Source organism: Ambystoma mexicanum, chromosome 7q (assembly GCF_040938575.1).
Source record: "Ambystoma mexicanum isolate Mex_15411 chromosome 7q, UKY_AmexF1_1, whole genome shotgun sequence".
Classification (NCBI taxonomy): Eukaryota; Metazoa; Chordata; class Amphibia; order Caudata; family Ambystomatidae; genus Ambystoma; species Ambystoma mexicanum.
In genome coordinates, this window is record NC_090941.1 from 803,312,379 (window position 1) to 803,339,706 (window position 27,328).

The following is a 27,328-nucleotide window of genomic DNA, read 5'->3' on the forward strand; positions in this document are numbered from 1 at the left end:
ACCTCCTTGTAGGGGATAAATGTCCTCCTCCACCTAAGTTTTAGGGTACCAGCCTTAAGTATTCTTCCAAAGTAAAGAATCTGGGCTGTATTTGGCAGAGTGACCTGTGTTGTAATGCCCAGGTCTCTGCCAAAGTCCAATCAGTCTTCTATAACATCCGCCTTCTGCGCCAAGCACTACCCTATGTACCATCTATTGATCATGCCGTGGTGGTTGGGGCTTTAGTCAACTCCCATCTAGACTACTGCAACAAACTTCTGACTGGAGTGGCAGCCAACCAGATTCATCGCCTCCAAAAGGCTCAAAATGCAGGTGTAAGACTGGTCTTTGGTGCAACCAAAAATACCCACACTTCCGGTGTCTCTGCCGATCACTGCATTGGTTTGCGGTGGATGATCAGATCAAATTTAAAATTGGTGCTTGGTTTATAAATGCCTAAATGGCCTGGCACCGGCCTATTTGATCAACAAACTGAAGCGATACCAACCAACTAGAGCTCTTAGATCTAAAGATCTATCTTGTCTTCTTATTCCAAGGACAAACTATAGATCAAGACGTGACCGATGCATTTCAGTGTCTGGACCCTGATTATGGAACAGTCTTCCTCTGAGTATGAGACAGGCAACCTCACTGCTGAAATTTAGAGCAGGCCTCTGATGATTACCTAGCGGTGTTCTAATTTCTGTGTCACTGGTTCTCAGTAATAATTATGCTTCTTTACCATGAAATACTACCATGTGCGCTAGGATACGATTAAGTTCGTTGTGCGTGTGTTATAAACACCTCAAAATTCAAATATTTCTTCTATATACCACATCTAAGCGTAAGTGCTATATAATAACATATCATTATCATTTGGCCTTGGAGGTCTGCATTCACAATAATTTGGTAATATGAGAACATATACACTGATATTAACGATACATATGGTGATCTATTATTGTATGAAATGTATATCACATTATAGTGATATCGTAAACATATTTGTTGCAGTGTACTTAGGAACAATGTTGTGTGAGATCACTTCCTGTTTTGTAAAGGGTAAACGGTTGTTTTCCATCACTTCCTGTGATGTCACTTCGGGGTGGGGGTCAAAAGACATCTCTTACTGTGATTTCATCAGAGGTCAAGGGTTGTGTGATGTCACTTCCCCTGCCTCTGACATTTTGGTGAAATGACGTCCCTACCAACCATAGCACTTATTGAACTATGAAATAGCCCAACCCAGCGCTAGCACTCACATTGGTGGTCATTCATTTAAGCAATCACTGCATCTTCAGAGCAGAGGGTAAGGCAAGGCATAGTCCTGTTGTCTCTAAGCTAAGTTACATAGGCTACATGCCCTGAACTAAGCACAATGATACCATTCTAAGCTTCTGCTTTCACTGATTAACATTAAGGCTATCACCATTGGATTTCATCACTTTTAGACTATCCATAACATGCACCAAACTAACTGTAGTGCATTAATCTGTTTATTAACCATGGTACTTAAGAAAGTATGAAAGGTGTATTAACCATGGTACAGTGTGCAATCCCATTAACATAATATATGTACATATATATATATTCAAGGAAAACACTTTTGATGCAGAGTCTTTAAGGTGAGCAATACATTGTAACAAAACCTTTGAAATTCAAGGAAAAACTTTAGTTGCAGTGACGTTAAGGTGAGAACTTATTGAAACAAAACCCTTGAAATTCAGTTGATGTAGGAAGTCATGACCAGCTTAACTCAGACGTTTTGTTTGCAAAATATCAGCTGAATCCGTCATGCAAGTCAAAAGTTATTAGCAATACAATTTTCGGGTTTCCTATGGAACTTGATTCTCAACTTAACAATAGTGTAGCAAATACCACACTATAATAAGTGAGGTTTGGTCAAGGGGGGGCAAAGTTATAAGGGGGTGTCAACATTTCTTTTTTCCCATAGACTCAATGGAGAAAAACTTTGCTCACACCTATAGCCGAAACCGCTGGACATAATTTCCCCAAATTTACGGCAGGAGCGGCGGCGTGGTCTCGAAAGCGTGCATTTGTAAATTAGGTGGAAATCCGTCCAGTCATTTTTTTAAAAATGACAAAAAAGAAGGTGCAAAGAAATTAGTGATATCTGTGTCCGGTCCGCGGACACACTTCCCTGTTCACTCCGCGGACAGGACACTGATTGGTTGGCGGGTGTATGTCATGTCCGTGGACAGGCAACGTGTTCGCTGATTGGTTGGAGTGAAGCGTGAGGTGCGTCACATTTTCCCGATGCACCCGCCATGTTGGATCTGTGAACATCCGCGGACAGCGCCGCGTGGAACAGAGCAGGAATCTAATTTTGGGGAGTGTGTTGGTTTGGATGAGTGGCTGGAGAGGGTGGGGGAATGAGAGATGGGTCAAATGCTGTATTTGTTAAAGGTGGGAGAAGGCCATGATTTGATCGTGGTGTCCACGGACACCACGGCTGTCCGCGGATATACCAAGCAATGACTGCACTACTGGGTATTTTATCATGCTCTGATGTATTGGATTTGGGTAGTTTGTTGAGTATTGGGTGGAGAGGGCATGCATTGAAGAGTTTGTGCATTGGCTGCAAGTACTGTGTCAGTATGTCAATTGAAGTGGATAGGGTTTGAGGTGTGCAAAATAAACTATAGAGCCTGGTGGGAAAAATGGACCAATTGATTAACAGTTTTGGCGACTTAAAAGAATGTGTAAAGAGACATATAATGGACAATATTAAATACCACTGCCCTACCTGCAACTGTACCCCTTTCCCCTGTCCCAGGCAACCATCCCCACAAATTTCCTGTAAGCAAAGACGTTATGATGAGACCGCAATCCCTTCGTCCCCTGATAACCAACCTGTGGAAAAACCCAATTCCCCTGTATGTATTTCCATTTATGCTACCCCTTTCCTTTCCTAATTGTGTGTATGTATGTGTGTAAATAATGTTCTATGTGTAAATTGTTGCTGTGTGTGTGTGTTTTCCTTTTTAGAAGCGCCGCTAGGAGTACGTGGAGCACGTAACTGTACGGAATGTCTGCAATTAATCAAAATGGAGGTGTCCTACAGACAATGCACCTGTCCGGGAAGCCCGCATTCAAAATGAAGGTGTACGTAGGACTCCATTCCTTGTCTGCATGTCTGCAAAGCTGTGATGTACCTTTAGTTCGGGGACCCCACTCCTGTCCTGTGGACATCTGGGCACCCGTGCATCACATTCCCTATGTACTAGGGACAACGCGTGTGTCCTTTGTGTCCGCAAAGTTGTGGCATACTTTTAATTAGTTTGGGTACCCCAGCCCTGCCCGGCATACACTTGGGGGCATGCGCCTCTCTTCCCCCGGGTCCTACGAACAATGGGTCTATCTGGCATGTCCACAAAGCGGTAACGTACTTTCATTAGTTCAGTGACCCCACCCCTGTCCGATAGACACCCCCTGGGACCTACAAACCCACAACCTGTTCATAACTGACTGCCGCACATGTGTCACACTTTTAATTAGTTTGGGGATCCCAACCCTGTCCGTGGAACACATATGTGCATACACACAACAGATCACACTGAGTGCTGGCCCTTATATGCGAACAGAGTTTGGGCCCGACGAACACCAAACAAGTGGCCAATCCAAGGTGTTTAACTATGAAACCTCACCCTTGCAGAGGTCCCAGAAAATGCCCCTAGCGATCTGGACACTTTTTGAAAAAAATAATGCAACCAATAGTGTAAATCTACCCCACAGACAAACTGGACATGCAGTACCTATGTGTTAACAAGCCACAGCATGACTAAATAGCTTCGAAAACTCTATCTCCAACAGAGCTGGTTTGGAGCAAATGTTAACATTGTGTTTGAACTGTAGAGTAAAGCTAAAGCGTAACCTTAACGTGGAGCAAGGTTTAGTTAATGGAGAACTTGGCACAGTTGTTAGCTTCCATACTTATCCACATGACAACTGCATTCAGTTTGTCAACATCCACTTTGACAAACTTTCAGAATTTAAAAGGATAGGACACTCAACAGCCCGAATCCTTATTTACAAAGACATGTATGTATGCAAAGAACAGTTTTCTCTGTCTCTAGCATATGCAGTCACTACTCATAAATCGCAAGGTCTTATCCTATACCAAGCATTGATTTACATTGGCCTCACAGTCTTTAAAGAAGGCATGAGTTACATAGTACTGTTATGCCTACGTACACTTGAAGGACTATTTCTAGTTAATTTTGATGCAAGCAAAGTCAAGGCTGACATTCCTTGCATCGTAGAGTACAACAGACTATGTGCACTCTACACACCCCATCTCAAAATGGTCTATGTTCCTCAAAAAGGCAAACTTTGTCAAAGAAAACTAGTGCAAACACAACTTATACATGATCTCCCAACAGTACCACCAAAGAAATTGAAAGCAGCTGCTACGCCATCAATTACCACAACCGCAGAAGGAGGTACTTAAAAGGCAAATGCATACCCAACTGCACAAACAAAGAGAAGCACCTCTTCAAAAAAAGCACGTGAACTTCCATGTGGACTTCCATCAAATGACTGAGACACAGAACGGTCTGGTCCATTCACATTTTCCAACACAACTGATATAAATTGCTATGCAAATGTAGCAATCAATGTTCCAATTGCCACCAATTGTTGAAAACATTTACTTAAACGGTGCAGACCAGTTGTGTTTGCAAACACTACTCCTTCATAGAAATGGAACAAACAATCCTGACACTTACAGTGTCTCAGGAATAAGGCAGGAATTGGACTTCTGTGCAGGAATGGTGAGATTCACCTTAAACACACGAGAAGATCCACAAGAATTTCTAATGTACTTAATGCAAGTACTGGAAAGCAAAAACATACCTATAAATTAAATCTTGCAGATGTCATACATGTGGAAAAATATATGCACTCTCTGCAGCCATGTGGGGGGAGGAACAAGTCCCTAACAAGTGCTTTGTGTATGTATCTATACCTATCTCTGAACCCGTTCCATTGCAACAGCTGGTACAACCATGGCATGTTATATACTACTTGAAATTCAGACAATCTTTCCATTTTACAGATACAATCACATAGCCAATACGTACTAGTAATGCTTTTACGATACAATGCAGATGGTACCAAAAACAATGGCAAGCTTACTAGCTTTGCACACAGGCAAGTATCACTTGGCAAGAAAACCTTTACAACAGTAGGCATAATCTACCACACAGGTGCCACAACCACTGCAGGTCACTACACTGCATACATTAAACAGAAATGTGGGTGGATGAATGCAATGATACATCCATTACTCTGAGGCAGAGATTACCAGCAAATCTTGCAAATGCCTACTTAATATTCTTGAAACCAAAATGTACTCACTGATCTACAAAAGCAGCATAGCCTACTGCCAAATAACCACCATAGGATATGTAATTGCAAACAAAAAATAACATTTGGCCCTATGAAACTGGAACAATTTAGCATACACCAACTGGCCCATGAGGACATCAGTTGCGCTGCTATACAGGTTTTCCCCCAATGACTCACTGATTATAGTCACAGAAACAACAACTGTGGAAAGGATACACTAATATTGTTTCCCACATAGTACTTAAAAAGAAATGAGGGTGTACAAACTGTCATCAATGACCTTTGAAATGACCAACTGTTAGAATAAGGCAACAGCTGTCTAACAATGCCCATACCACTGCAATATATACGTAACTGCATGTAACTACACCCATATTACTGCAAAGGCACTTCACAATAGTGAACAATGTAAATCCACCAACAGGAATGAATGTGCTTGAAGTCATACTCTGCAAAACTGAGAAACTGTAAACAGAATATGCCAACTGGTATCTAACTGCAACCATAATACTGCAATATTACTTCCCACTACCACACAATTTGAAATCCACCAGCAAAAATTGAAGTTCTTCTAAGGGAACCCTTCAACACTTATTAAGTATAAACAACCAGAATACATCAACTGGTATCTTACTGCACCCGCAGTACTACAATATTGCTTCCAGCTGTCAAAGTGCCAAAATCAACCTTCAGCAATGACAGTGCTACAACATACTCTCAACAACTTTAAAACTACCAACAGTTAGAATACGCCAACAAGTATCTAACTGCCCCCGCAATCCTGCAATATTAGTTTGCAATACTATAGTACTTAGAAAACACATAAACAGATACTGCTAAAAAGAGGAAACAGATAAACAGTTAGAATACGCCAACTGGTATCTAAATGCAACCATACTACCACCACTTTCAAAAGGAAAATCATAAACCATTTCAATTCTTCCTACTGCAACAGTGCTTATAACAGCAAGACCACATAGACATGCACCTTACACATTCCTGTAAGTACGGCACACGTCAATGAAACAGAGTGTGCCACATAACAACAAATGAATGTAGAAGAATTCTTTTAATCCTGCATGGATTGTCTTTCCCACAGACCCAATGATTATGCAAACAAACACAGGAACTGAACACATTGAACAGTACACTGGTTTGAAGCATAGTACTTGTAAAGTACTAATTATGAGGGTCCACAAAGAACATAAATATCTGAAATGGAATGCAATACGACATTAGGAAGTATCTACCCTAACATGTTATGTTTTCTTTTATCATTGACAATGAAACAAAGATTTCCCCTGAATTTCCACGTGTCACAATATTCAAATCTGCTATTGCCACAACATTATTCTACACTGAGTTAAAAAAAGAAAGGTGTACAGTGACTCAATATTATATACAGTGAGTATAGGATTATTGGTGTAATGCCTCTTTGTAATCAGCAAATTGCATTTTATACACATATTTGTGCAATCCATATGCCAGTGTCACATTCTTGAGTGCATGGTCGTATTATGCTGCGGTGGTTGTGGCCAGGCCCTAGACTCTTGGGTGCATGGTCTACGGCCTTCCGCTATGCACCCAGGAGTCTAGGGATGGCCACAATCACTGCAGCATGATACGGCATTGCTCCCAAAAATCTGTCCACTACCACAACCCACACACATAAGGCAGCCGCCTGAGGCCCTTTCCACTTCAGTTCACATACTATTATACTAGTTGCACCCACTGCACAGATTCTCATACACCCAAGATGCAGTCCAATAAGCCACCTGCCACACACCCTATCGACCACAATTAACACAGCATAATACAGCCATACACCGAAGAATCTGCCCATTGGACACAACCTTCAGGACAGTCCAATAAGCCAGCTGCCACACACCCTGTCCAATTCTGTACACATACTATTACACTACTTGCAGCCAATGGGGTGCCACACACCCTAACCACTTCTATGCGCATAGTATTACACTACTTGCAGCCAGTAGGCAGATGCAATAAGACAACGGGCCTCATTATAACCCTGGAGCTCCCATAATGAAGGGTGCCGGTACGGGACCGTCACCGGCACCCTTCATTACGGGAGCGCCGATTACGAGGTTCCCTTTGCGGGACCCGCTTAGGACGCCTGCTAAAACCAGGTGTCCTTAGCGGGTCCCGCAAGGGGAAGAGGGAGCTAATAACGGGCCGTTATTGACGGTGCCGTTATTAGCTCCCTCCCCATTCCCATTGAGCCCTATGGGGGCTCAAATACGAATGGGGATGGGTTCCTGCAAGGAAGAATTACTGGGTCCTCCAATGTCGGAATGCAGGAACCCGGTATTGGAGCCCGGTATGGAGGCAGCCATAGTGCTAATAGCACCATGGCTACCTCCATACTCATAATGAGGTCCAATATCTGCCCACAGTGCCACAATATTCCAATCTGCTATTGCCACTTCAACAATATTCTACACTGAGTTCACAAAAGGTGTACAGTGCCTCAACAATATATACAGTGAGTATATTATTATTGGTGTCATGCTTCTTTGTAATCAGAAAATTGCATTTCTATACACATATTTGTGCAATCCATTTGCCAGTGTCAAATTCTTGAGTGCATGGCCATATTATGCTGCAGTGGTTGTTGCCAGGACCTAGACTCTTAGGTGTATGGCCTATTGCCTACAGCCTCCAGCCATGCACCCAAGAGTCTAGGGCCTGGCCAAAACCACTGCAGCATAATACACCCATGCACCCAAAACTCTGCCCACTGACCACAACCCACACACATAAGGCAGCTGCCTGAGGCCCTATCCAATTCAGTTCACATACTATTGCACAGACTGTCATACACCCAAGAACCTAGGACAGTCCAATAAGCCGGCTGCCACACACCCTGTCCACTTCTGTACACCTATCCACACAATATCCATTTTGAGAAGAGACCATAATCGCATAGTCGTTGCTAGGTAACGCTCGCGCTTAACATCTACATTCGCCGGTGGCAGGCGGAAGCAGCCGGCGCCAGCCCATATGGCAAAGGGCCTTGGATAAGGGCCCTGTTTGCCCCTGTTCGCCTCAGTGCGACTGCAACAATTCAATGGTCTAAGTGTAACGCTCACCTGATTCCCGCAGAGGCGCCGGTCTTGACTGGGTGAATGCCGTATCTTCAAAGGTGATGTGTAACACACGGTTGGCTCTTTGGGCTGGACCTCTGTGCACTGTATGTCTGACTCGAAGAGTAAGATGTCTTAGGTAAGTGAACGCCAAGCTCTCCATCTGCCACGGGGCAGGGTGCCGTAACCAGTTTCTTCACTGGATAAGGGTGCAGGCCTCTTGACCTCAGAGGACTGCTGTCCGTCGTTAACTGCACGAACGGTAAGTTCTGGGCACTTCAACTGTCTTAAAAGTCTTTTGTAATGATATCTCTTGTTTTGCAGGGTTCCGGCGATGGCGGATGGCGGGCTGATGAGAGTTGAGGATCGAACCCGCGTGAGGAATAGAAGCGCCTGGAAGCACGTAAGTAAGCGCTTGTAGCCTGCTTCACGATGCGCACTAACTGTCCCTTTTATCTTGCAGGTACAAGTTCGGAGCTTTAGAGAAGCTGAAGGGTGCTGGAATACCCACTGGATTTGGCGTGGGAAGGAGTAATGGCACGTGAGTAATAAAGTTGCCCAATGTCTTTAAACGCACCTTCTTTTGTCTTTCAGATGCGGGATGCAGCGCCGAAGGCCTCCGGAGCGTGCGAAGAGCTGGTAAGCTTTTGTCTTTCAGATGCCGGAATGCAGTGCGAAGACCTCCGGAGCATGCGAAGAGTAGGTAAGCCTTTGTCTTTCAGATGCCGGAATGCAGCGCGAGGCGTTGGTGACAGCCGATGGACCAGGTAAGAGATGCGCTGCCACTGAAGACCGTAGTGCTAACCTGTTCTTTCTTTGTCTTTACAGGTGCTGCTGAAGACTGGATTCCAGGATGGTAAGCCTTTGTTCCCTTAGGCCCAGGATCAGAAGCAGAAGACACGATGAGCGTTCTGCTGCAGAGAATGCAGAATAACACAAAGCAAGATTCATCCATCGGGTGTGGTTTAAATAGCCTCCTGTAGTGCTTGGCCACGCCTAGGTAAGAAAAGAGTTCCTGCTTTCCAGAAGAGTTCCAGTGTTCTGAACCTAGGGAGTGGCTCCTGCCCCACCCAACAGGAAAAGTAGTCCCAAACAGAAGAGGATCAGGGGTTCAACTGGCAGGTAAGTAAGCAGCATGGTCTGCTGCAGGTAAGTCCACCCAAGCATTATGAGCCCGGCGCTTCCAGCGCTGGGACTGGGCATCTTTATGAGCCTGGTGCCACTGGCGCCAGGACAGGGTCCAAAAGGTCCCAATTGGGACTGGCTGGCACTCGGAACCGGGGTTATGGGTCTGCTTCCAAGGGAGTCGGGCAAGTCCTGATCTTTTGGAAGCAGAGATCATGACACTAAGCCCCTCTCATATCTACCACATATTCCGGCTAACTGTGACACTCTGCAAACCTGCCTACATCCGTTTGAACTACTTCATGCAAGTAACACAGTTCCAAGTCGGGGACACAACGATCCCCTGTGAAACCACCTGCCTTGTGCCTTGTAAAGGTACACACCCTCCTATGCCCCACGGCCTCCGTAATTCGCCTTTCTTTGACTGCTCATAGGTGCATTCGCTAAGCAACCTCCTTTGATCCAATTTATTACGTCTCATCTCCACGTTTGCCTACATGCATATGATAGTACACTATAAGTGACTTCGACCATATTAGCCCACTAGCTGACTGTCTACCGCACTATGACTAATGTACACAAACGTACTCACCTAAGTGCGGATTAGCCTACCTGCACTCCTGATTATAACCTTGTCATTTATAAGTTGGAACTTACTCACTGCTCACTGTTACTTTAAACTTACTCAACCAGTGTTAGGAGATACCCTGATTAGCTTTTCACATGTCTAGCTTATATGGGACTAGCCTACTCTGAATTATATGCGCTTTGCCCTTGCTGAACTACCCTGATTAGCTTTGTACATGTCTAGCTTATATGGGACTAGCCTACTCTGAATTGTATGCGCCTTGCCCTTGCTGAACTACCCTGATTAGCTTTTCACATGTCTAGCTTATATGGGACTAGCCTACTCTGAATTGTATGCGCCTTGCCCTTGGTGAACTACCCTGATTAGCTTTGTACATGTCTAGCTTATATGGGACTAGCCTACTCTGAATTGTATGCACCTTGCCCTTGCTGAACTACCCTGATTAGCTTTTCACATGTCTAGCTTATATGGGACGAGCCTACTCTGAATTGTATGTGCCTTGCCCTTGCTGAACTACCCTGATTAGCTTTTCACATGTCTAGCTTATATGGGACTAGCCTACTCTGAATTGTATGCGCCTTGCCCTTGCTGAACTACCCTAATTAGCTTTGTACATGTCTAGCTTATATGGGACTAGCCTACTCTGAAATGTATGCACTCTGCCCTTGCTGAACTACCTGATTAGCTTTTAACATGTCTAGCTTATATGGGACTAGCCTACTCTGAATTGTATGCGACTTGCCCTTGGTGAACTACCCTGATTAGCTTTGTACATGTCTAGCTTATATGGGACTAGCCTACTCTGAATTGTATGCACCTTGCCCTTGCTGAACTACCCTGATTAGCTTTTCACATGTCTAGCTTATATGGGACGAGCCTACTCTGAATTGTATGTGCCTTGCCCTTGCTGAACTACCCTGATTAGCTTTTCACATGTCTAGCTTATATGGGACTAGCCTACTCTGAATTGTATGCGCCTTGCCCTTGCTGAACTACCCTAATTAGCTTTGTACATGTCTAGCCTATATGGGGCTAGCCTACTCTGAAATGTATGCACTCTGCCCTTGCTGAACTACCTGATTAGCTTTTAACATGTGCGCCTTGCCCTTGCTGAACTACTCTGATTTTCCAACCCCCCTTACCCACTTATAACTATGTGTCTCAGAAAGACCCAGGCAACCCTTCTGCTTTGCCTCACCTCACCACTAATCTGCTTAATCATGTCCCTCTCTAAACATGTACCATGCCCCAGCTCGGACAGAAATACTATACTCCGAGCTAGACTACCCTGCCTCTATGAGCCCACAGTTAACAGAAACAAGGTCTTTAATGCCCAACATAAATCCACCTCACTGCACCCCGAGCCACTACCCAATCCGACCACATCCCATTATATCACTAACCAACCTAAACATATTCCTATAAAACTCCAGAATACACCTAATTCAACCACGGTATCTGGGGCACTGATCAATGCGAGATCTTTAGTGGGCCACGCCACAGAAATAGCTGACATCCTATGTTCTGATGACCTTGACCTTCTGCCTGTCACAAAATCCTGGCTGCACGAAGTAGCAGGTCCAGCGCTTTCCCTAGCCATCCCCGACAACTACCAACTAATCAGAATGGACAGACCCAACAGCAAAGGAGGTGGTCTCGCCATTATAGCGAAAACTAACCTTGGTTTAAGAATACAAACTCAACCCCCCCTTAAATCATGTGAACTGCTCACACCCAAATTGTTCATCTCTAACTGCCGCACCTTAACAGTTTATCTTACATATAGGCCACCTGGCCCTACCGGAACCTTCGAGGAGGACCTATCCAGCCTCCTAGCTAATAATACTAAAGAATCTTCACAAACTCCTATTACTAGGTGATCTCAACTTAGGATTTAACAACCCTGAAGACAAACCAGCCCAATCTATAGCCACTATGATAGCTGAACATGGCCTAACCCAAAAAGTTCTCACCCCCACACATGACAAATGAAGGACCCTTGACTGGATTGCCACTTTGAACTTTGACACCACCATCACTAAAATGACCCCTCAACAATGGACAGATCACCATCTAATTGACTCCTCCTTGACCTTAGATAAACAGATCACCAAAGATAAATTTATGGCACCTCCCCTACCCACTAGATCAAAAGAAAATGGGCCTCATTCCGATTAGGGCGGTAAGGGTTAACGGTCACCGGTAACGAGACCGGTACCATTAAACCCTTACCACCCTACTACGAGTTCCCTTTGCGGGTCCTTCCTTAATGCCTGCTTTAAGCAGGCGTTAAGGACGGGACCCGCAAAGGGACTCTGGGGTCAATAACGGTACCGTAATTTACGGTACCGTTATTGCCACCTTCCCCCTTCCCATTGAGCCCTATGGGGGCTGAAATGGGAATGGGGAATGGCCCTGGTGAATGGGGAATTACCGGTCCCTCCGACCTCGGAATGGACCGGTAATTACTCCATTCACCAGGCCGGAGTTTGGACGAGTTCGGAGGCAGCCATGCCGCAAATAGCGGCGTGGTTACCTCTGAACTCGGAATGAGGCCCAATATCTCCCCGGACAATCTCCTGCCACTCCTACTCCCTACCATCAATGCTCTCCCCAATAACTCGGATCCTGAACTTCTTGTAGAGAGCTACAATAACTCTATGAACAAAGCCTTAGAAACCATTGCACCTTTGAAGCCCTGCAAAAGCAAACAACAAGCTCATCTCCACGCTTGGTTCACCCCTCATCTAAAAGAAGTCAGAATGCAAAAAGGGAAACTAGAATCCCAATGGCGACACACCCAATCTGAAGAAAACAAATTGCAACTCAAACACTTTGCCAACAACTATAAAAAAGAAATCTTACTTGCAAAAAAAAACATTTTAACGAAAGGATCTCCAACGCAATTTCCAACACTAAGGAACTATTTACCATCCTAGGGCAATTGGAATCCCCTGTACCTCCACCTGACAATACACTCAAAGATAAACAATGGTACACTAGCATCCAAAATGCCCAAGCCAACAAAATAACAACACTCCAAACTCAAATTTCTGAAAAAAAGCCTCCCTGTCCCCCAACGAGACACCACTCTCCAGCCCTACCACAGACATAACTGGCCCAGCTCCATTCAAGTTCGCCAAAGGTTCTATCCAGGAAACTGAAAAGATTATTGCTTCCCTTAAGCCTTCCAACTGTAAGGGCGATAACGGCCCAGCCCAACTAATTAAGGATGTAGCAAGGGATATAGCCCCTTTTATAACTAAACTGATCAATGCCTCCTTCTCCACCATAACCATCCCAAGCAACTTAAAAAAATCAGGGGTCTTACCTCTCCTCAAACTCTAGACCCCTCTATCCCCACCAACTATAGGCCCATTACTACGGTACCCTTCCTTCTCAAGATAATACACAGAGTAGCTTATCTACAAATGTAGTGCTATCTTGAAACCAACAAGCGCCTAGGTACCCGTCAATCTGGATTTAGAACACAACATGGCACAGAGACAGCCTTAATTGATCATAAAACATACATTTATGAGCTCAATAACAAGGGAAACACTGCCATGCTACTTCTCCTTGACCTGTCGGCGCCCTTTGACCTGGTGGATCACACAGTCCTGTGTGAACATTTGGCATCGGCTGCCCATTTCTCAAGTGAGGCCATAGCCTGGGTCTGTAGGGTATTTTGTGTAGATTTGGGGCCTAGCGGTATTTTCTTACCACCAAGAATAAAAGTAATTTAGCAACAATCACTCCTTGCATTCAGATTGGGTTTGGTATTATAATGGTATCGTGGCTATGCATTATTTCAGTACACAGATACATTTAGTTGGTATGCATTTCGTTGTGGTATAGTGATGAGCATAATTTCTTTGTTTTATTTATGGCCCCAACATACAAAACCCCTTTCTTTTGTTTAGACTGTTCTTGTGATCTCTAGAGGCCTCAGGCTTCTACATTATTCAAGAACACCACATTTTCATATGGAGTGCCACATATGGCTGTTATCACTGATTTATCTACACCAGGGAGCTATGCTTCCATAAAGTATTCACAATAACATGTGATATAATCACTAATTTATTTACATTAGTGAAACTATTTCCAGAGGCCTCTTTCTATGCTGACTCATGTACGTCCAACAGACTATCAGATTGTGTTCCACTCAGAAGTCACACACACACATACACTGAGTGGAACCACGCACACAGCTATTTATAATTACTCATAACATAACTTTTTCCACATGGGATGCTTGACATATATTACCTAATAACCTCCCCTTTTATCAGGTGATATGGGCTAACTGTACCAAAGAAAAATAGAAGCAAATAGAAGCCTTTACACGGATTGTGATTTACATCAGTTTCATTTAAAAAATCATACATTACCAGTTTTGCGAGGCAGTCTTTTCTAGAATAAACATAAGAGAAGCAATTGCAAAATACATGGCATTTCATTAGAATATTTGCAACAATAAAAAGAACAGTACATCAGTTGACTTGCATTTCTGAATAGCAAAATTAGAATGCAGCTATCGCTACGCTGCCTGACTGAAATAGCTTTCATTCACACACCGCATTCTCGCTTTGTGTAAGATAATTACCAGCAAAATTGTAGCAGATCAGCACGCAAACTCTCTGGACAGGTCGCTTTCTTTAAATGGCTCGGGGCTTCCTTTTAGAGCACCCAGCGAGGACATGCAGTTCCAATCTGCACTCTTTGGTCCTCAAGCCGGTGCCAATTGACTGGAATCTCCAGCCTGTGAAGGTCAGCAGTACACTGGAACGACGCCCCTCAATCAGGCAGCCCCACAGCAACTCCCGCCAAGTCCTCACCGAAGCTGTGTAAAAATGTCCACTGCCTTTCTCTCTCCCCGAGATTCTTCAGGAAACCTCCGTTACAGCCCCTAAGGTGACGTGTCACCAATCAAAATACACAATAATCTACCCTCTTCTTTCAACAATGGCTTGGCTTATACAGTTTAGAAACTGTATCTACTCATTTCCTGGCATGCAGATTTCGCATCCAGCTAACAAAGTGAACAGAGAAAAAAAATGAATCCAAGTGCACGTTTAAAATGACTTTCAGAGCCTGTCTTTTCTACCTCATTTTGCACTGGAGAACACATTATGATGTTATTTGATTAGAATCATGTTGGTACTGTTAATTATATCAGTTCATTAATCCTCTAATGTGTCTCCTGCAACAGAGGCATTTCAGGTGAAAAAAAAAAAAGGGGTGCGCTTTTAAATGTGAAAAAAATGCTGTGTTTGTGACTGAGTAGCCTGTCTTCATTTACATAACCATATGTTACACGGGCAACACATAGCTTGCTGTACCACGTTATAGCAATACATTGATCCCATGCAGTGGTGCTGCCCTCCAAAAACATGCTATATATTGATCGCATGTAGTGGTGCTGCGCTCCAAAAACACGCTAAATAATCCTACATATCCCATCCTTTTTCTGAGAATTTTGGCCATGGTCCAAGCCACAATTGGAAGAAATCCAACTGGCCCCCTTTCTTCTTTTAACATGTAGCAATCCAACAAAACCAATACTCATATGTGAAGAAATGAAACTGAAAAGTCACTGTTCAATCATCATAATAACAAAATTCATCTTTGTACATTTCTCTTCCCATAGTTCAGTGTTTTAACTTTATACTTGAAGTTAATAACAAAACAATAAAATAAAACAAATAGTTAAAATAAATAATGAACATAACAGATTAAAATAATTAATTAAAATAATAAATACGTGGAGCTCCATACTCCGGGACACTTGTCTGCCTCTGATATGTCCCGACCGGCGATGACACATCATTTGGTTCATTCAGGTGCTCTTCCATCTTGGCACTCTTGGACTTTTTCCATAGAAGTCATCTTTTCTTTGGCATTCCGGTTATTTTGTCTTCACATACTCCCGGAGGCAGGCATCATTTGATCTTCTTCCAGGGGACTCCAAGACTCCATCGCCTCCCGTGTCCTCTGGTCCCGTGTCCTCCAAGTACAAATATGTTAATATTCTAAATCAAATAGAAAAGAAATAAATTAAGTACATAGCACAATACTAACTTCACCCTTTTGCCAAAAATAAAACATGCTTTGTAAAATATTTCGCCCTTTTTCCTCTTGCTTTCTGAAATTAAACATAGGTTAAAGAGAAAACAAACATACATAAAATAGCATTCAATATTTAATACATTTTCATTTTGCACACCAATTCCATTCATTTTAGCTTCCATTTTTTACATATATATATTTGCATATATTACAGTGTTTATGTGCCATTATCATAATCAACCATCTTTATTTAGCTTCTCTGCCACTACTATTGACTAGACCCATTCACTTTACCTTTTTATGTTCAAAGGACTTTATCTGCTTCTACACGCTCAAGTTGTTTAATCTCATGTTTGGGGTGAAATGGTTTAATTTGATTCACGTGAAGAAACTGTTCTGTTGCTGTTTCACCTTCAGTCTTCAAAATTTTATAGACCACAGGAGAGACCTTATCTATAATTCGATATGGCCCCTGCCAGCCTGCTAGAAATTTGGAATTTTTCTGTTTACCTTTTCCAAAATGAAATGTATACACTTGATCGCCCACACAATATTCCTTTACTGATGTCTTTTTATCATAATATGACTTTGCACTGTCAGCAGCTCTTTCTACACTTTTCTATACAAAAGCAAATGCATGTTGTAAATGCTTCCTCAGTTCATCAATGTATTCATGAACTCTGGATGCGCTCACAAGTGTTTGCTCATGTGTCCTGTATAGCAGGTGTTGTGGTAACACCATTTTCCTACCTGTTAAAACTTCATGAGGGCTAATACCTTTCGCTTTGGCAGGAGTTGATCTGATTGCCATCAGAACCAAAGGTAAGCGTAAATCCCAGCTGGAACCTGCTTCTGCCACGAATTTCTTTAAAATGTCCACAACAGACCTATTGCTGCGTTCAATTCCACCTGAAGACACGGCCCAATATGCGATATGTAGCTTTCTCTTCACACCCAGTATTTGCCATACCTTACTCATTAGAGCACTTGTAAAATTACTTCCTCTGTCTGATTCTATTCTTTGTGGCAACCCAAACCTTGAAAACACATGGTTCACCAGCAATGTGGCTGCTGTTTGCGCACTACAATCTGGTGCAGGAATACACTCAATCCACTTCGACATCAAACATACCACACTTAAAATATTTGGTTCCCCCTGCTTGACCTCTTTACAGGCCCTACATAGTCTATTTGCAAATCTGACCATAGGAAGAGTTAGGCCTCTTTTCATTAATGGAGCTCTACGCATTGGTGAAGCAGGTTTAAATTGAGCACATACTAGACATCCTCTAGTATATAATTCTACATCTTGGGACATATGTGGCCAATAAGCATAATCTTTTAGTATTTCCATTGTTTTCTGTGAGCTTCTGTGGCCTGCAGTTATAGCATCATGCGCATGGTGTAGCATTAAGCCTCTGAATGAAAGGGGTACCACCCACTGTATTTGTCCTGTTATGGTCTCTCTAATCATGAGTCCATCTTGTAGTCTTATTCGTTTTTTATTCTTTAATAGCACCCTCAACTCTTCTTTTCCCATACAATCATTTTCTGTTAAAGGGTTTTTTTCAGGATCTATCAAATGATTATAATAGATTCCCAAAATTCGATCATTCTTTTGTGCCTCAATCAGATCTTGGTCTGGTGTATCATAACTCCACTGTACCACTGGTTGATCTGTCTCCTTTGGTGCTTTAGAACGTGTTACTGCATCAATTTGTATTTCACCCAGTAAATGTTCAATAGGTAGCAATTCTCCCATCACCGCCCCCATTTAAGCCAGGTGATCTGCCTTATCATTTCCCTCCTTATCCTCTCCTTGAGTTTTAAAATGCCCACGAATTTTCCTCCAGTATACTGTTAAATCATTTTCTGACACCAATTTGTCTATGGCTTGTATCATTTTTCCATGTTTAAGTGGCTTTTTGTTGCATGTAATCATGCCTCTCGCTTTCCAGCCAAGTAAATATTCCACAAAGCTATTCCGTGCATAATCAGAATCAGTCACCAGGACAATTTCACTGAATTTATTATCAACTGCAGTAGCAATTGCTTTATAAATGGCTGCCAATTCCGCTACCTGACTGCTCCTAGCACCAATTCTCATCCCTATACTCGGGATACCTTCAAACTTCAACCAGACATTCCCTACTCCTGACACTAATTGTTTATCACTGTCATTTTCAATGTGAAAGGCACAACCATCAACATATACAGTTGGCAAGCCTTGCATGTTTTTTCATCAAAAGCTTTGTGTGGTGATTGTTCAAATTCCTGCAAATTAGGTTCCATTTCTATTTCATTTGATACTGGTTCAGCTGCACAGTCATGTAAGTCTGCTAAACCTTGAGCAATTGGGCTTCTTTTATTTTGGCCATATCTTACTTCTACAGGAAAGCCTTGTAATGTCAGCGTCCATGAAGTGATTCTGGATTGTGCTAGCTTACCTGACCTAATTCTTTTACTCTCTAAAAACTGCAAAGGTTGATGATTTGTCTCAATAATCACCTTTTCTCCCTGAACAATGGGGCGGAAATGTTGTAGCGCCCACACAGTGGTTAATAGGGCCTTTTCACATTCATTGAATTTAATTTCGACTTGGGAAAATGCCTTACTTGCATATGCAATGGTTTTGTGATTCAAATCATGTTTTTGTGATAACACTGCTGACATACAATGTTCAGAGAAACCTATTTCTATAAAAACATCCCTGTCCTTTATGGGATATGCTAAACATGGTGCCTTTATAAGACATTCCTTTAATTTAGCCACTGCCTCAGACTGCTCTTTTTCCCATTTCCAGGTGTATTCAGTTTAAGCAGTTTAGTCAATGGTTGAGTGATTTCAGCATAATTTTCAATGAACTTTCTGTTATAGACTGTCATTCCTAATAAACCTTTAACCCTTTCACATTTTTAGGATCTTTCAGTTTCTGTGTGGCCTCTATTTTATTCTTTTGTGGATTTAGTCCATGTTCAGTCACTTCATGGCCTAGAAAATTCACCTTTTTCTTGCACCATTGTGCTTTTTGTAAAGATACTTTGGCGCCTGCTTTCTGCAATTGGCCAAGAACATGTCTTATTTCATCAAAATGGCTTTTCAAGCTTTCATTTTTTATCAGCACATCATCCACATAAACTATGGTTCCTCTTTCTGCTGCATCAGGCATAGCTTTTCTCAAAAATATGCCAAATTCACTCCCACTATTGACGTACCTGAATGGAGTTCTAACCTATGCGTATTGAGTCTTATCAAATGAAAAGGAAAATAAATTCTGTATCTCCTCTGCCAATGGCACACACCAATATCCAGAGGTGAGATCTAATGTGGTGAACACTTTTGAACCATGTACCTGAGCTAATCCCTGATCAATGAATGGCAGTGGCCATCTGGATACTGACACTCTTTTATTTAACTCTCTCAAATCTGCACACAGTCGCCATTGACCATTTGGTTTTAACACACCTAAAATAGGTGTATTGGATGTGCTATGAATGGGCATCATGATTCCCCGCGACTCCAAATTTTTAATAATCTCTGCCAATGATTCTAAACATGCCAGGGGTAGTCTATACTGACGTACAAATACTTGGCTTCTGCTACACCCTTCCGGAAGTGTGGCCACATGTAAATTAGTTAGCCCACAATCATAAGCATCTTTTGCAAATACATCTTTAAACTCCATAAATATCTTCCTCAATTCATTTCTATCCTCCTTGTTGTCAGATGCATCCGCTAACAAAATCTGCTCCTCTACCATTTTGGAAAATTCTGGAAAATGTTCTGGCATGGGAATCTCGGCGCTTTTCTCTAGTTGTGTGGCTGTCTCTCTTTGTAAATCTTCCACATTTAAATGTTTTGGCATATCAGCTTCCACTTCAATGGGCTGATTTTCTATTTCATTTTCATTTAAGTTAAATGTTATGCAATCCTCTTGATGACAGCACACTGTTTCGCTTGAATCATAAGGGTACACAGAATGAATTTTAAATATCCCTTTGGGTTGAGAGTCCAGGTATTCTGGCAATTCACCCTTAGCATCTAAATACTTTTCAGGTATATTTCCAATCACCATGTTATTTAGATCTGCTGTGTAATGTGATTTTTGTATGGCCATTCCTACTGGGGAGTTTTCCTCTAAATGAATATTCTGATAACCTTTATTATTCACCATAATTTTTACAGCCCCTTCACCCACATCTACCAATGGAATGTATTCATAATCCAGGCCTTGTTGTTCTATGGATTCATTCAGACATACAAATGCATCAGAATCTTTCATCTGCTGTCCATTTTTGCATTTCAGTGTTATTGCGAACTGCTTTGTGAATGCAGGGATAACAGTATCTTTCCTCATTTGTAATTCAATTGCATAAGGGACCAGCTGTGCGCAATGATAAGCGCTTCTTTTGTCTTCAAATTCAGGTGCCGGCCCACCTATGCGTGACCATATCTTTTGATTAAGGAAATCTAGCACCATACACATTCTGTGCATGATGTCATTGCCCATGTAAAAGTCATTTTGTGTTCCACACACTATCCAAACATTATGGTAAATTGTTTTTTGTCCAATGCTAATTTTTAGCGTGCATCTACCTGCAATTCGGTTTTCAAAGTCTGGACCGTCCAAACCAGAGACATACTGGTTTTTAATCCTAAATTTCGGGATCTCCTCCCTTTCCATTATTTTTTGCAACAATTTATCATTAATGAAGCTCCTTTCCTGTTCAAGCCCTAAAGTGGCTTTTATTGTTTTAGAATAGTCATTTATCCCAACATGAACCCATGATTGTTCATTTTCCATGTGTATTTCAGCAAGAGTGGTAATGTGTTTTTCTGAACCTGCTCTAGGAGCAGTATTCTGTTTGCATGTCTTCTCTTTTAAATAAAAACGTAAGGTGTGCTCATCTATGGCAGTTTGCCATTCTTTCCTTGGGTCTAAGTATATTTGTACAGGTCATTTTTTATTTTCACTCTGCATCTTGTCTTGACACATTAATATGACAGTGACGCTAGGTATGCAACTATTCTGGAGATACACCTCCACTGCATCATTTGTTTTTGCAATGGTGTGACATTCATTTATATTGCTGTTTTGTGATTTTAGTTTCTTAGGTCTCAATGGTTTTTTGGTTAAGGACCACAGTACTCCATTCACCCCATCTATGAGCAGAGATAACCTTTTTAGGCAATCTGTTCCCATCAGAAATGGAATATCACAAATGGATGTGACCAATACCTCCTGTTTCATTCTGTGTTTACCTATCTTTATGTCAACCTCGGTGGCGCCTATAATAGACACCTCCTCCCCGTTAAAATTATGCACTGGACCTTGATTCTTCTTTACTGTGATAAGATTCTGCTGGGATATCCCTTCATTGATACTCTTTACTAATTCTTTAGACATAATTGTGGTCTGTGCGCCAGTGTCAATCATTGCAAATGTATGGCATTTTTCTTCCACAATGATGGGAGCATAATACCTGTCTTCAACTTCCTCTAAGACACACAAGAAATGCAAATTCTTACTGATTTCAGGGCTCACCTTTCTCAGGCCTTTTTAACTTTTGGCTAAGCACATCGGTAAATGGAAAGACATTTTTCCCTCCTTTTTGCTCATTCCTGTGTGAGAGACTTTATTAATTTCCCCATGTTCAGAGGTTTTTTGGAGTGTGGCCACCGTTCGCCCATTCATCCAGGTATCATCAGAGGTCACACTACAACCCTCCAACTGAACATGTGTAACAATATCACTTGGCAATTTGTCATTGTCTAATTCTGTGCATTTGTGATTATTCAGTATGATACCAGACCTTTTAACCTCTTCAAAAATATGTGGTTCAAAGAATTCTTCAGGTGATTGACCTGTACCCTCCTTTTGAGCATTTCTTTTTCCTGCCTGTGTTTGGTCATTGTTTGGATTGCCCAGGGAAGGAGTTATAGCGTCGCCACTTACTCCCGGTTCACTGGTATTCCCCGTGCATGAGTCATTTTTCTTAAACCTGTCTCTTTGTTCTTTTGGATTTTAAGGTTTTCCTATTTCATTTGTACATATCGCCAATGTGTCATGATGCCTGCCCCCAGGAAGCCAGACCAGGCCCAGCAACCCCAGAAGCAGGCATCATGCCATTTGGAGCATGCCCAAAAACCCCAGTTAGGGGCTGTTTGGGTGCAGTCCTGGTGCCTATGGCGCCAGGCTCATAAGGATAAAGTCAGTCCTGGCGCCATGGGCGCCAGGCTCATTACAGAAAACCTACCTAAAGCAGACCATGCTGCATACTTACCTGGTGCAGACCATGCTGCACGAGACCACAAGCCAAATGGGGCTTAGGAGGGACTATTTTACCTAAGGGACTACTTTCTACTCGGGTGGGGGCTGTGGAAGAATACTTACCTGGGACTTCTTCCAAGGCTATTTAAGCCACGCCCGGACAGCCGCACGTGTTTCGGGTTATTCTGCATTCAGCAGCGTAACGCTCACCGTGCCTCCAGCAGCTTCCAGTCTTCAGCCACGCCCGCTTCAGTCCTGGACCACCTGGAATCGAAAAGAAAGAAGGAGAAGAGGTTTAAACTTGAAACCTTACCTGAATTCTTGATCCATCGCGCCGTCGATCTTGAAGGAGTCATCGCACGCGCGCCGCCATGCACCTCGCAGCACCGCGCTGAACTCACCATCCAGTGCAGCTTTTCCTCACTCCATCGCGAACTCTGCATTTCCAAACTGCTCTCCTAAGGGGACAAGAAAAGCCAGGTGAGCAAGGGAATGCAAAAGGGCAATACAAGCTACCCCCAAAGATTTACCGGATTACCACAGGGGGGTACTCACCTCATCTCGGGTCAGCGCAGTTAACTCTGCATCCCCGCCGCACCCCGGCCCCTAAGGGGAAACCACTGGACATTACAAGCTACCCCCAAAGACTTACCTGATTTACCGCAGGGGGGTACTCACCTCATCTCGGGTCGGCGCAATTAACTCTGCATCTTCGCCGTATCCCCGCCCCTAAGGGGAAAACCACTATAGACTTACCTGACTCTCACCAACTGCCATTTTGACTCTTCGTGGTGGTTAAACCGGCAACCTACAAGGAATCGGAAAGAGTGAAGATCAGACATTTGAACTCTTACAAAGTATTGGATTCTAGAGTCAATACTGGAGCTCACCAATTCCTCCACGCCAGTGATGTAACTGGTCGTCTATGCGCCCCTGCGCTCGATGCAGGATGGAGAGCTCATCTTCCCAAACCATCAGGTGAGATTAAGAGGGAACATCAGGAGTGGTCAGTGGGCAGACAACGGGAGTGGAAGGTGGGTTAACGCTCAAATTATGCAAGGTTAATTCCCTTTCTCCTTTGCAGAAAAATATTCATACGAGCCGACAAACGAAGTTAAGTGGGTCTGTCCAGTCATTCATCTCGGCTCTACGTGGCACCAGGCCAGTCCAGATCGACGTCCCCGTGGGAATCAGGTGAGCGTAACAGAATGTTTGATTTAGTTCTAGGTTAAACCGTACCTCTCTTTTAGAAGTATTTGCATTTTCTGCTACATGTTCATGTACTGGTATTTTCACTTTTAAATCATTAGGCATCTCAGAGTCATTATGCAAAATTACATCAGAGCAAACTGTCTTTTTGGCGCTGCAGGTATCATAAGTACTTAGTCACTTTTCAGAAGCCCCCCGATCATTGCTATGGCCTTCTGCACCCTCCTTTGATGACTGTTTTTGTGTTGTGCAGAGCTTTCCTATTTGCTCAGCCAACATTTTCACTTGGGCCTCGAGGCACTGGAATCTTTCCATCTCTCTAGAATCCTCCCTCTGTGGCCTAGATCGATATTGGTTGTTTTCTCCCTGATTGGATCTATTCGGATACCTCTCAGGAGAATGATTTCTATTGGGATGGTTCCTGAACTCTTGATTCATTCGCGGAGGGGAGCGGGGTGCACCCATCCTTTGGTTGTAGTCTTGTAACAACTCGCGAGGGGATGTATTAGGCCCAGCAGTGATTGTGTAAGCGACTTTCTTTGCCTCCTGCAATGACTGGAAAGGAGAAAAATGACGCCTAATCTCTTTTTCGAACTCCGCCCATGTCATATTCTGCTGTTCATTCAATCCTGTTATAATACTGGCCGTTGGGGCATCTAAAGTTAAATGAAAATATTGCCTGTACTGTTCCTTAGGTATCTGGAGTGCTTTAAAAATGTCATGAACCGCTTCTAAGTGATCCTCAATGCAGCATTCCCCTACTTTTTTAAATGGTTTGATCAGGGCTTTAATGGATTTCATTATCTTTATGGGGCTACTTGTTGCAATGCATGGAATTGCACTACTTGGTGACTCAACCCTGGTTCCAGGTGTATGGGATTGGTGGCGGCCCCCAATGGGAGAATCAAATCCCCCAAGGGCACTGCAACCAAGTTCAGTCACCGGCCCAGTCACTGGGGCACTAGCCCTTTGGGTAGAAATAGAATTCACCTCAACTCCATTGAATGTTGTACCTTGCCGCCTCTCCTGGGACATGGGAATGCACATTTGCTGTTCTAAGTCCTTACACTTTTTAAGGAGCCTTTTTGCTTCGTTTTGCAAATAGTTGTTTTCATCACTCATTTTATTAATTACTTCTTGCATGTCGCACATTTGAATTTGGCACTCATTAAATTCTTTATTCCTCTTGTCTCTTTCTTGGAGCATTTTAACCATTTCCTGTTCCGCATTTTGGAGGTCACTTTCTTTCTCATAATGTTCTTTTTGTAAAATCTGCATCTCTGACACAACCTCATCTTTATCTTGTCTAATGTGGTCCACCAATGTTTTTAAGTGTACCAATTCTTGTTCAATGTTCTCAAATTGTTTCTTGCTTTTGGACAATTTAACATCAAAATCTCTGCATTTTAACTGCATGTCTTTTTGGCATACATCCAATTCTGTTCTTAACATTTCCTCTTTTTTACTTGCCCCATCTAATTCAGCCCTTAACCTGTTAATTAGCTGGGTGTCATTTTCTTGCATTCGCAGGGACCTATTCAAAATAAACAAGATGTTGGCGCATAGCCGTATCAAACAGTCTTTCTCTGCATTTTTATTCGCTGCATTTAATAACCTTAGAAGGCAGACCTGAATTATGCTGCCTTCTGCAAAAATATTGTCTAGTTTTTCTTTCTGCACCTCACTCTGAATGCCGTGATGCCATTTTGAGGTACTGTTTGATGACCATGTCCCATGTGCGAATAACTTTGCCTCTAAATATTGCACCAGCTCTGAGAATGTGGTTTCCCTTTGAGTCATTCTGAAATTCGTTTTTAGTGACACACTGCTATTATGAAATGGGTTCCCTTTAATGTACAGATGGCGGTGTGAGACACACATGCCACGCCCAGTAGGTGCTCTATGATCACTTTCCCGGCCAACGCACCATAAATATGTAGGGTATTTTGTGTAGATTTGGGGCCTAGCGATATTTTCTTACCACCAAGAATAAAAGTAATTTAGCAACAATCACTCCTTGCATTTTGATTGGGTTTGGTATAATAATGGTATCGTGGCTATGCATTAGTTCAGTACATAGAAACATTTAGTTGGTATGCATTTCGTTGTGGTATAGTGATGAGCATAATTTCTTTGTTTTATTTATGGCCCCAACATACAAAATCCCTTTCTTTTGTTTAGACTGTTCTTGTGATCTCTAGAGGCCTCAGGCTTCTACATTATTCAAGAACACCACGTTTTCATATGGAGTGGCACATATGGCTGTTATCACTGATTTATCTACAACAGTGAGCCATGCTTCCATAAAGTATTCACAATAACATGTGGTATAATTACTAATTTATTTACATTAGTGAAACTATTTCCAGAGGCCTCTTTCTCTGCTGACTCATGTACGTCCAACAGACTATCAGATTGTGTTCCACTCAGAAGTCACACACACATACACTGAGTGGAACCACGCACACAGCTATTTATAATTACTCATAACATAACTTTTTCCACATGGGATGCTTGCCATATATTACCTAATAACCTCCCCTTTTATCAGGTGATATGGGCTAACTGTACCAGAGAAAAATAGAAGCAAATAGAAGCCTTTACACGGATTGTGATTTACATCAGTTTCATTTAAAAAAATCATACATTACCAGTTTTGTGAGGCAGTCTTTTCTAGAATAAACATAAGAGAAGCAATTGCAAAATACATGGCATTTCATTAGATTATTTGCGACAATAAAAAGAACAGTGCATCAGTTAACTTGCATTTCTGAATAGCAACATTAGAATGCAGCTATCGCTACGCTGCCTGACTGAAATAGCTTTCATTCACACACTGCATTCTCGCTTTGTGTAAGATAATTACCAGCAAAATTGTAGCAGATCAGCACGTGAACTCTCTGGACAAGTCGCTTTCTTTAAATGGCTCGGGGCTTCCTTTTAGAGCACCCGGCGAGGACATGCAGTTCCAATCTGCACTCTTTGGTCCTCAAGCCGGTGCCAATTGACTGGAATCTCCAGCCTGTGAAGGTCAGCAGTACACTGGAACGACACCCCTCAATCAGGCAGCCCCACAGCAACTCCCGCCAAGTCCTCACCGAAGCTGTGTAAAAATGTCCACTGCCTTTCTCTCTCCCCGAGATTCTTCAGGAAACCTCTGTTACAGCCCCTAAGGTGACGTGTCACCAATCAAAATACACAATAATCTACCATCCTCTTTCAACAATGGCTTGGTTTATACAATTTCGAAACTGTATCTACTCATTTCCTGGCATGCAGATTTCGCATCCAGCTAACACAGTGAACAGAGAAAAAAAATGAATCCAAGTGCACGTTTAAAATAACTTTCAGAGCCTGCCTTTTCTACCTCATTTTGCACTGGAGAACACATTATGATGTTATTTGATTAGAATTATGTTAGTACTGTTAATTATATTAGTTCATTAATCCTCTAATGTGTCTCCTGCAACAGAGGCTTTTCAGGTGAAAAAAAAAGTGGTGCGTTTTTAAATGTGAAAAAAATGCTGTGTTTTTGACTGAGTAGCCTGTCTTCATTTACATAGCCATATGTTACACCGGCAACACATAGCTTGCTGTACCACGTTATAG